General features: G+C 51.4%; 1 protein-coding gene across 1 annotated transcript in view; it reads left to right on the forward strand.

Annotated features, from left to right (window-relative positions):
• The first annotated feature begins 7,775 nt into the window (after positions 1-7,775).
• LOC119955118 (stimulated by retinoic acid gene 8 protein homolog) overlaps positions 7,776-12,186 on the forward strand; it is a 56,836-nt gene continuing 52,425 nt past the window's right edge. Inside the window, exon 1 of the mRNA XM_038781006.1 lies at positions 7,776-8,168. The gene's annotated coding sequence lies outside the window, so the exon portion shown is untranslated. The remainder of the gene's footprint in view (positions 8,169-12,186) is intronic.

Raw genomic sequence — 12,186 nt, forward strand, 5'->3', positions numbered from 1 at the left:
TGCTGGAGAGACACAGACTCCAGCAGTAATGACCGGCCGGACTGAGGGAAGACCCTGCAGAAGGAGACCAGGGAGCCGCAGGTCAGGCTCAATGGCCAAAGGCTGCACCAGCCATGCTGGGTGCATGAAGGCACCAAACAAGACCAAGGGTCTACAGGACTCGTGTGTCCTTAATGGAGCTGTTGGTCAACATGCACTGTCGAAGACGTCTTTGTAAACCTTTTGCCATGTGGCAGCTCCCTGTGACCATGACAGTCACGGCAGCCCTAAATGTCTATGCAACGGGGTGTTTCCAGGTGTTCCCAGGTTACCTGTGTGGAATACCCACCCAGAAGTGATGTACTTTATGCTAGGGCTCTGGACTACATACATTTTGACCTGGACCAGGCCTGGCAGGAATAGAGGGCTGGTTTTGGAAACATAGCTAGTCTGCCACAGATGCAGGGGATGATCGACTATACCCATGTCACTCACCGTGCCCAGTGGCACCAGGGCATCCCCTTCATAAATTGGAAGGGGTTCCACTCGCTCAATGTCTAGCTAGTGTGTGACCAGCAGATGCGCTTCATGCATGTGTGTGCCCATTTTCCAGGGAGCATGCATGACAGCTACATTCTCAACCAGTCGCAGATGACTGAACTCTTCAAGGGGTACCCCAGGCTGCAGGGATGGCTTGTTGGGGGACAAAGGATATGGCCGATGATGCCATTGCGGAGGTAACAGTGGTGTCCGATCTGTCATCAAGCCTGTTAAAATGCGCTTCCGCCGCCTGGCCAGGTCCGGTGGGGCCCTTCAATACAGCTCCCAGAGGGTCTCCCGTATTGTTGTGGTCTGCTGTGCCCTACCCAATCTGCCTCTGCAGCAGGACAATGACCTTCCTGAAGGTGACCTTGAGGAGCGGAACGTATCCTCGGACAAGGAGGATGTGAAGAAGGATGTTGAGAAAGAGCCCACTGAGGATTCAAATAATGGAGGCCAGCACAGAGGCAGGAAGGCGAGAGACACCCTCATCACCTCCCACTTCATGGAGGAGTCACTCACTGTCTGACAGCGTGATCCCCCCCAAACATTGTGTAGCCTCTGTGACCAGGGGATCAGGTTGGCCGAGGTACCAAACATCAGGATGCTGGGGTAGTCGAGTCCTAGAGTGCCTACTGCCCGGCTGATGCAGGAGGTTGATGACGACTCACAGTGAGGAATGCTCTCTGATGCTCCTCAGCTACTGCTCATGTCTGACTCCTGTATGTCTGTTGCCTGCACGTTGACTCCCCGATTCATGTCTGAGTGAAATTCTGTGGTACATTCCTTTATCCCTTTGCTCTAGAGAGGGATTAGCGGTGAGGGTCTAGTGTTCACTGAATCATGCATGAGTCCTATCACTACAATTGAAACATTCTCACTGAGCAGGCCTAACCGCCTGGCAGAAATTGAGAGCTAGTGAGAACAACTGTGTCCCAATGGGGAGAGGTACCGAGCCACTGGGAGGAGGGTTACAGAATCGAAGGCGTTAAGGTGGTGATGAACAATAATATTTAAATCAGTGACATTTCCAAATTCAACAAGTGATAATGTCCCCAACTATCTGTGCCTAACTTCATCCGTGCCCACGCTGTGCCTACTATTCCTTAGATGTGCGTACTCTCCCACTAAGTCGGTGTGTTCCCAGGATGTACATCAGAGATGGAGGAAGCGAGCTTCCTACCACACCCCATTTCCAGAGATGCCCTTGGCGGGCGTCCCCTCCAGGGCCGGCTCAAAGCACCGGCAACTCGGGCAGTCGCCCGGGGCGCCATGTGCTAGGGGGCGCCAGAGACTCGGGCCCCGCGCATGCGCAGTTGGGCAGGTGCCAACCAGCGCATGCGCGGTGGCCGCCCTCCACCAGGGCGGCCCCCCGCTCGGTCCGCCCCCCCCTCGGTCCCCCCCCCCCGTCTCCCCCACTCGGGTCCGCCCCCCGCCCCGCCCCCCCCTCGGGTCCCCCCCCCGCCCTGCCCCGCTCCCCCCTCGGGTCCCCCGCCCCGCCCCCCCCTCACCCCCCCCTCGGCCCCACCCCCCCTCCCCTCGGCCCCCCCCTCCCTCGGCCCCCCCCTCCCCTCGCCCCCTCCCCCCCCCAAGTGCGCCGAAGTTCAGCTTGCCCGGGGCGCCAGAAACCCTAGGGCCGGCGCTGCCTGGAGGGTTGGGTTCTGGGGGGTCCCGGCCTACTTTCCAGGGGCAATGGTGTTGCGTGACCCTGTTCTACCCCTGTGCCTACTCAGGAAGGGGAGATTCAGCTTGGCTGGGGACTCCCAGGGTGTCCTGGTGGAAGACAGCGGGATGTGTGCCAGTGGATCCTCCTCTCTCCAAGTGCTCATGGGCCCCTGGGTTACTCCATGGTATAGAGGGGCAGCTGGAGTAAGCTTCAGAACCCTCAATGTCATCTGGCGCTGTCAGTCCTGGAGACCCACCATTGTCTGCACCATGAAGGTGAAGACTTTAGCCACAGACCTTAAGGTGTGAGCGATGCTTTGGAGTTCGCCCGTCATGGGCCAGGCTGTTTGGGTGATGTTCCTGTAAGGCAAGGAAGGTTGTAGGAGTACATGGCCTGGTCAACGGCTTGGACTACACAAAATTCACTTGAGTTTAGTCATCTGGATGAAGGGGTAGTGGCGCCTCACTTTTTCTTACAGGTCCACCACGCTCTCAGCAGAGGCCCACTCCTAATCGTCCCCTGCGAGCTCCAGGGCACTCTTCTCTAAAGGAGTCACGAGCCTCAGCTTGGGCATCCCACCACCTGTCTTCTCTCGCTCGCGGAGATTCTGGGCAGGTTTATCCTGCAGGAACACAAATGGTGACGATGTAAGCTGGCTGCCTGATGGGTCGGGTGTTGATGACACCTAGCATGTGTGGGCACTGCGCACAAGGAGGGAGAGATTCTGATGGGGAATGCCAGGGGCGTGTGAGGAAGCTTGTGGGAGATCGGCTGCTGGGGCCCTGGGTGGTGGCACCATGTGGGATCGAGGTGACATTCCGATAGGTGTAGGCAAGGTGGAGAATTGAGAGGAGACCAGGGGCAATTACCCTGGCAGAACAGAGTAGGTCATTCAGCTTCCTGCGGCACTGCATCGCTGCCGTGTTCTGCAGGCTGCTGGCACTGACCAGTGCTGCCTCCCTAGAAGAATTTGTCACCTTGCTGGAGGGCTTCCTGCCAGCCCACAGATATATTATTGCCCGCCTCTCCTCCATGGCATCCAGCATTAGGGTGAGGGCCCCCTCTATGAATCGAGGGGCAGATTCCCTCTCTGCCATCCTCTTGGCTTGTATGACAGCAAGTGTTATGAAGCTGTTTAACTGCAGCACCCCTTCGTTGAAGTGCTCAAATGACCCCTGAGGCGGGTGAATCAGACACTTTGAGCCTCAGGCACAGCGCTTTTCATGTGGGGAAAACATTTTTTTCCAAACTGCCTGAAAAATGAGATGCGGATCACACCGCCAGGACCGGTGTTAATCACAATAATTTGTGTGACGAAAATGACACTTTTGTCATTTTTTTCAGAAAATTCTGGCCCGGAATTTAAACAGGTGGAAAGTCTGGTTAAATCCTGTTAGTGTTAGTTCCATTGGCAGTCTTGTGAGTTCGATATGGCTCTTAGTGTGCCAACCCTGCTTCTCCAATGTCTGCTCTTCAGGCACCACTTGTATTACCTGACAATCTCCCGGTCTCTTGCTGTGTCTTGTGACCTTCACCCTCCAGATCCTCCACAATTATGTTTTTTTTGCCACAAGAATTTATGCAAGAAGCAGCAGACAATCTTGAACTTTGAAAGATCAGTCTGGCCGTATGGAAGGGCACCTTGTCTTTCTTTGACACGCTGTGTTTTGCAGTCCCTCAGTGAGCAGGATGCTTGCTGGGGAGCACCGTGGCAAGAGCTTCCACACGGAGTCTTTAATTGTGGTGAGGCTGTTGCACTGCAGCTACCATATGGAAACTGTCCCACTCTTACCACCTGCCACAGAAATATTGGGAGGATTTACAGGTTGATCATCATGAACTTACCTTCCATTAGATTCAAGTCCTGAGGTGGAACCTGAACCCATCACCAAAGTTACATTATTGCACAAAGTCAAAACTTCAACTTGTCAAAGTCAAAACTTGTCCCTAGTCTGTGGAACAACACGAGTGACCTACAATTGTATTAGAAATCAATGTACAATATTAAAGCTGCAAGTTGTCTCCATGAAAGGTTAGGCTGGTGATCAGACTCCACTACCCTTTACTTTGGTCAGTCACCCCTTCTGTACACACCAGCTCTGAGGAAGGAGCCAGAATCCTACACCACAGAAGGGGAGATCAAATTGAGGTATGTAAGATGGTAAAAGGTATGGATAAAGTAGACGTGGAGCGGATGCTTCCTCTTGTGGGGAATTCCAGAACGAGAGGTCATCGTCTCAGGATAAGGGGTGAAACAGAGATGAGGAGACCAATGGGAGGTGGCAGTTGGAAAGGGGGAGTGGGAACACTGAAGCTTCCCATTGGTCCACAGAATAAAATGGAACGTAAGGTGTCAAAAGCAATAAGAGGAAGAAGTGAGGGGAGCAAAACAGCAGGAGGAGTGAGGGAAGGTGAGCGTCCGAGAGGAAGAGAGGGGAGTAAAGCTTCTCCCAAAGGGTCGTGCATCTGTGGATTTTGCTACTCCAGAATGTGATGAATGCTGGGACAGTGAATAACTTTAAAGAGGAATTAGACAGACTTTTAATTAGAAATGGGTCGAAGGATTATGAGGACGGGGATGCTGAGGCCATGATGAGATCAGCCATGATCGTATTGTACGGTGGAACAGGCTCGAGAGGCTAAATTGCCTACCCCTGCTTCTTATCTTCTGAGAAATAACTATTCTGTCTAATTCCACATTCCACTTCTTGGTTTGTAGTCCTGTAAGCGATAGCATCTCGAGCACAAATCTGGTGTTCTTGATTAATAAGGGGGCTTTATCGGGGAATGAGGAACATATCAGCCATGATGGATTGGCCTAATTCCGCTCCTACGTCTTATGGTCTTATGAGCCCAAGGTGATGCCTGATCTGGTTATTTGAGATGGCTGCCCAATCACGCCCACTCTTCCCACTTTAATTACTGTTGTGCAAATTTTCCTTTTCAAGTTTGTATTCTCACCTGAAACGTTAACACATCTCTTTCAGAAGCTTACTTGACACCAAAGCTGAATTGACCGAGTATGGCATCAAGGAGCCCGAGCTGAAATGAAATCAATGGGAATCGGGGGAAACTCTCCGCTGGTTGGAGTCATAGCTGGCACAAAGGAAGATGGTTGTGGTGGTTGGAGGTCAATCATCATAGCTTCAGGACATCTCTGCAAGAATTCCTCAGGTAGTGTCCTCGGCCCAATCATCTTCAACTGCTTCATCAATGACCTCCCTTCCATCACAAGGGCAGAAGTGGGGATGTTTGCAGATGACTGCACAATGTTCAGCACCATTCGCGACTCCTCAGATAATGAAGCAGTCCATGTCCAAATGTAGCAAGACCTGGATAATTCCAGGCTTGGGCTGGCAAGTGGCAAGTTACATTCGTGCCACACAAGTGCCAGGCAATGACCTCTCCAAGAGAGGATCTAACTACCAACATTCAATGGTATTACCATCGCTGAATCCTCCACAATCAACATCCTGGGTTCACCATTGATCAGAAACTGAACTAGACTAGCCATATTAATGCTGTGGCTGCCAGGACAGATCAAAGGCTAGGAATCCTACAGCAAGTGACTCACCACCTGACCGCCCAAAGACTGTCCGCCATCTACAAGGCACAAGTTAGGAGTATAATGGAATACTCTCCACTTGCCTGGATGAGTGCAGCTCCAACAATACCCAAGACGCTCAACATCATTCAGGCCAAAGCAGTCGCTTGATTGCTCCTCCTTCCACAAACATTCAAACCCTCCACCACTGACGCACAGTGGCAGCCTTGTGTACCATCTACAAGATGCACTGCAGTAAATCACCTCGGTTCCTTAGGCAGCACCTTCCAAACCCACGGCCACTACCATCTAGGACAAGCAGCAAATACCAGGGAACCCCACTACCTGGAGGTTCCCCTCAAGTCACTCACAGCCCTGACTTGGAAACATATCGTCGTTCCTTCACTGTCGCTGGGCAAAATCCTGGAACTCCCTCCCTAACAGCACAATGGGTGTACCTACACCTCAAGGGCTGCAGCGGTTCAAGAAAACAACTCAACATTACCTTCTGTAAGGCAACTAGGAATGGGCAATAAATGCTGGCCTAACCAGCGATGCCCAGGTATTGTAAATGAATTTTAAAATAATTACTCACCATCTCTGCCTGGCTTCTATTGCCACGATGACAACTTCAGACACTTGCCTTCACTCCCCATACCTCATTACAAAATACATTTTCCACTCCTACAGAGCTCGATTCTCATTTGAGAGAAAAAATGCTGGAAAATCTCAGCCGGTCTGGCAGCATCGATAGGGAGAGAAAATAGCTGACGTTTTGAGTCCAATGACTGTTAAGCTTTGACAAAGAGTTATTGGACTCGCAACGTTAGCTCTTTTCTCGCCCTACAGATGCTGCCAGACCTGTTGAGATGTCCCAGTATTTTCTCTTTCGTTTCAGATTCCAGTATCTGCAGTAATTTGCTTTTATCCATTCTCATTTATCGCTTATGTCAAACTCTCTCCAATTAGTTCCTTCTAGCACAGGGCGAATTGCTGGCGCTTGGTGTTTTACTCAATTAAACACAGCCCAGTAAACTATACCTCACTGCCCAGTTGTCCTTAAACTGGTAGGGGACCGAAACAACATTTAAAAACAGAAATACCTCTGTAAAAAAATGTGTGGTGCTGGAATTATACCCGCGAATAGAATAAACTCAGAAGTGTGAACTTTAGATTTATATTCTTTATATTGGTCTCCCGGCCTATTAACCTTCAAGTTAATAATAATAAAGCTTCGAATCTGAAATGAAAAGCTTCATGTGAACCCTGTCCCCGGAGCTGGCGGCTCGCTGTCCCGCCGGGTGACAGAGACCCAGCTGCCCGGCCTGGCCCCGGCCTCCCCTCCGCTCTCCCCGCCCGGCTGCCCGGCCACTCAGCCCTCTCCCTCCTCCCCGCTGTCGCTCCCATTCCCCCTTCTCCCGCCCTTTCCACGCGCCGCCTCCCATTGGTCACCGAGTTGCTACCCGGACCACGGCGGAGCTTCCCATTGGTCCGCAGAATAAAATGGAACGTTAGGTGTCAAAAGCAATAAGAAACGAGGGGAGCAGGACAGCGAGAGGAGCGAGGGAAGGTGAGAGTCAGAGAGAGAAAAACAGCGAGAGGAGTGAGGGAAGGTGAGAGTCAGAGAGAGGAAATCGGCAAGAGGAGTGAGGGAAGGTGGGAGTCAGAGAGAGAAAAACAGCGAGAGGAGTGAGGGAAGGTGAGAGTCAGAGAGAGAAACACAGCGAGAGGAGTGAGGGAAGGTGAGAATCATAGAGAGAAAAACAGCGAGAGGAGTGAGGGAAGGTGAGAGAGAGAGGAAATCAGCAAGAGGAGTGAGGGAAGGTGAGAGTCAGAGAGAGGAAAACAGCGAGGAGTGAGGAAGGTGCGAGTCAGAGAGAGGAAATCAGCAAGAGGAGTGAGGGAAGGTGAGAGTCAGAGAGGAAAACAGCAAGAGGAGGGAGGGAAGGTGAGAGTCAGAGAGAAAACAGCAAGAGAAGTGAGGGAAGGTGAGAGTCACAGAGAGAGAAACAGCAAGAGGAAGGAGGGAAGGTGAGAGTCCGAGAGAAAAACAGCAAGAGGAGGGAGGGAAGGTGAGTCAGAGTGAGAAAAACAGCAAGAGGAGTGAGGGAAGGTGAGAGTCACAGAGGAAAACAGCAAGAGGAGTGAGGGAAGGTGAGAGCCAGAGAAAGAAAAACAGTGAGAGGAGTGAGGGAAGGTCAGAGAGAGAAAAACATCAAGAGGAGTGAGAGAAGGTGAGAACGAGAGAACCAAAAACACTAAGTGAAGTGGTAGAAGGTGAGAGCCAGAGAGAGAGAAAAAACAGCAAAGCAGTGAGGGAAGGTGGGAGCCAGAAACTCCAGGAGTGAGAAATAAAAACAGGAAGAGGAGTCAGAGAAGGTGAGAGCCACAAAGAAAAACAGCAAGAGGACCGGACCAGACTCAACTGCCTCCTCAAAAGTAAGCTAAAAGAAATGCTTGCTGGACTTGTGTAACATCAATGAGCTGCTGCATGATATATGTTTCATGGTTCGTTCTCACAGCTATGCTAATGTCTGGTCTGCCCAAGACACATAAAAGTGATGTCCCTTAACACCCCATCTTATCTATGGCTGGTTCTGCACAGCATGAATTGACAAATGGTTGGGTGAAATGTTACAACCAGTTTTGAACAAGTTTTCTACAAACACAGTGAAGGATTCCTTCAAATTTGAGAAAACCATACAGGGCTTGCATAACGATAGTGATGCCGTGTCCATGTTCTTATTTGACATTGTTAGTCTATTCAACAATGTTCCACTTAAGGAAGCATTGCAACACTGTTGCACTAGACCCACCATCATTGCATTAACCAGTATTCATTGAACTTATGAACTCAGCAACTCGCGCAGTTCAGCTTTAATGACACCAGGAATACGTAGAAACATATACAGAAAATAGATTCAGGAGGAGGCCTTTTGGCCCTTCGAGCCTGCTCCGCCATTCGTTATTATCATGACTTATAATCAAATTCAGTACTCTGATCCCAATTACTCCCCCTTATCCTTTGATCCCTTTAGCCCCAAGTGCTCTATCTAATTCCTTCTTGAAAGCACACAATATTTTGGCATCAACTACTTTCTGTGGTAGTGAATTCCATAGGTTCACCACTTTCTGGGTGAAGAGATTTTTCCTTACCAGGCAGGCCAGAACGTCTGCCTCTTTCTCCTCCTGGATTTCTGGGTCCTCCGACATCCCAAAAATCGCCACCTCTGAACTCGGCACCACCCTTGTTTTTAACACTGTGGACATGACATCCGCAAACCCTTGCCAGAATCCCCTAAGCTTCGGGCATGCCCAGAACATATGGACATGTTTCGCTGGTCCTCCCGCAGACCTTGCGCACCTGTCTTCCACCCAAAGAACCAGCTCATCCGGGCCACTGTCTTAAAAGGTTTATTCTTTTTTATAATAAACATTTTATTGAGGTATTTATGGTTTTATAACAGTAACAGAAGAAAATATTAGTAACAGAAGAAACGGTGTACATATAAATGTAAACATAGTGAAAAAGCCGTCTTCCTGTCTCACAGGTCCCACCTTTTCTAACCCACTCTACACTAAACTACCCCCCCCCCCCCCCCCCCCTCCTTCTGCTGACGGTTAATTCTCCCTAAAGAAGTCAACGAACGGTTGCCACCTCCGGGTGACCCCTAACAGTGACCCTCTCAAGGCGAACTTGATTTTCTCCCAACAGAGAAAGCTAGCTATGTCAGATAGCCAGGTCTCCGACTTCAGGGGCTTTGAGTCCCTCCATGCTAATAGTATCCATCTCTGGGCTACCAGGGAAGCAAAGGCCAGAACGTCTGCCTCTTTCTCCTCCTGGATTTCCGGGTCCTCCGACATCCCGAAAAGCGCCACCTCTGAACTCGGCACCACCCTTGTTTTTAACACTGTGGACATGACATCCGCAAACCCTTGCCAGAATCCCCTAAGCTTCGGGCATGCCCAGAACATATGGACATGTTTCGCTGGTCCTCCCGCAGACCTTGCGCACCTGTCTTCCACCCAAAGAACCAGCTCATCCGGGCCACTGTCATGTGAGCCCGGTGAGCAACCTTAAACTGTACCAGGCTGAACCTGGCATATGTTGTGGATGCGTTGACTCTACTCAACGTGTCCGCTCAGAGACCATCCTCTATCTCTCCACCTAACTCCTAGTCCCTCTTGAGTTTCAGTTCCTCGGTCTGTATTTCCTCTGACCCATAAGCTCGTTATAAATGTCCGAAACCCTCCTTTCTCTCACCCACACTCTGGAAACTACCCTGACCTGAATCCCCCTTGGTGGTTGGAGCGGGAAGGTTGAGACCTGCCTGCGTAGGAAGTCCCGCATCTGTAGGTACCTAAATTCATTCCCTCCCCGTCAGTTCAAATTTCAACTCCAGTTCCCTCAAGCTAGGGAAGCTCCCCTCTAAAAACATATCGCCCATCCTCTCAATCCCTGCTCTCTGCCATCTCCGGAATCCTCCATCTAACCTCCCCGGGGCAAACCGGTGATTATCGCAAATTGGGGACCAGACCGATGCTCCCTCTGCTCCCACATGTCTCCTCCATTTCCCCCAGACTCTCAGGGCCGCGACCACCGCGGGGCTGATGGAGCAGCATGCTGGCGGGAACGGCAGAGACGCTGTTACCAATGCCCCCAAACTAGTGCCCTTACAAGATGCCGCCTCTACTCGCTCCCAAACTGTCCACTTCCTGATCATGGCTATATTCGCCGCCCAGTAATAATTACTAAAGTTCGGGAGTGCCAACCCGTTCCAACATCTCCTTTTTAACCCGTGGGGTCTTACCCGCCCATACAAAGCCCGAGATCACCTTGTTGACCCGTTTAAAAAAGGACTAAAGAGCAATAAAGATGGGGAGGCACTGAAACACAAACAGGAATCTTGGGAGAACCGTCATTTTCACTCTCTATTTTCTCCTAGGCAGTGACAACGGGAGCGCTCCTCCTTCATTCTATTAGTCGGGACAGATTAAGCTTGTGCAGCCGTTCCCATTCCCACGCCACCTGGATGCCTAGGAACCGAAAGCTTCCCCCTACCACTCTAAACGGCAGCTCCCCCAGTCACCTCTCCTGCCCCCTTGTCTAGATCGCGAGTATCTCGCTTTTCCCCATGTTCAATTTATAACCCAAAAACCGGCCAAATTCCCCCAGAACCCTCAGAATTTCTTCCATCCCTTCCAATGGGTCCGACACATATAAGAGCAGATCGTCCACGTATAGTGAGACTCTGTGTTCCACCCCCCCACCCGGACCAGTCCCTTCCAGCCCTTTGAGGCTCTCAATGCAATTGCCAGCAGTTCTATGGCCAGTGCAAACAACAGCGGGGAGAGGGGGCATCCCTGCCTCGTCCCCCGGTGCAGCCTAAAATAGCCCAATGCCAGGCCGTTCATCCGAGCATTTGCCACGGGCACCTGATACAGCAGCCTGACCCAGTCAATGAAGCTCCGCCCCAATCCAAACCACCCCAATACCTTCCACAGACAATACCATTCCACCTGGTCAAATGCCTTCTCTGCGTCTCTACCCTCTGGGGGCATCATGATAACATTCACCAGCCTTCTTATGTTGGCCGCCAACTGCCTCCCCTTAACAAATCCCGTCTGGTCCTCCCCAATCACGTCCGGGACGCAGTCTTCAATCCTTGAGGACAAGATCTTAGCCAACAATTTGGCAGCTACATTTAGTAGGGAGATCGGTCTGTAGGACCCGCATAGCTCCGGGTCCGCGTCCCGCTTCAGGATCAATGAGATAGTGGCCTGTGACATCATCGGGGACAGCCCTCTCTCTTTCTTGCCTCATTGAATGTCCTCATCAGCAGTGGCCCCAATATCCCAGAGAACTTTTTATAAAACTCCACGGGGTACCCATCCGGTCCCGGGCTTTACCCGACTGCATGGCCTTCAGCCCATCTGCTATCTCTTCCAAACCAATCGGGGCCCCCAGCCTTTCTACCAAGTCTTCATCGACCTTCGAGAACTTCGCACCCCCGTAAGAAATGCCTCATCCCCTCCAACCCAGCTGGGGGTTTCAACTCATACAGTCTGCTGTAGAATTCCTCGAACACCTTATTGACCCCTGCTGAATCTCCGACCAGGTTCCCATCCCTGTCCCTTACTGTCCCAATCTTCCTGGCTGCCTACCGCTTTCTAAGCTGCTGCACAAGCATTCTACTGGCCGCCTCCCCACATTCATAGATCGCCCCCCTCCTTCCTCAGCTGCTCTACCGCCCTCCCTGTGGTTAACAAGCCAAACTCCGCCTGTAGCTTCCGTTGTTCCCTTAGAAGCCCTGCCTCTGGGATCTCCGCACACCTCCTGGCGACCTGTAGTATTTCCTTTATCAGTAGGTCCATCTCTGCTCTGTGGGCCCGTAACAATATCAGCTCCCCTCTAACCACCACCTTCAATGCCTTCCAGACCACCGCCGCCGAAACT

The sequence above is a fragment of the Scyliorhinus canicula genome, chromosome 20 (genome assembly GCF_902713615.1).
Source record: "Scyliorhinus canicula chromosome 20, sScyCan1.1, whole genome shotgun sequence".
Taxonomy (NCBI): Eukaryota; Metazoa; Chordata; class Chondrichthyes; order Carcharhiniformes; family Scyliorhinidae; genus Scyliorhinus; species Scyliorhinus canicula.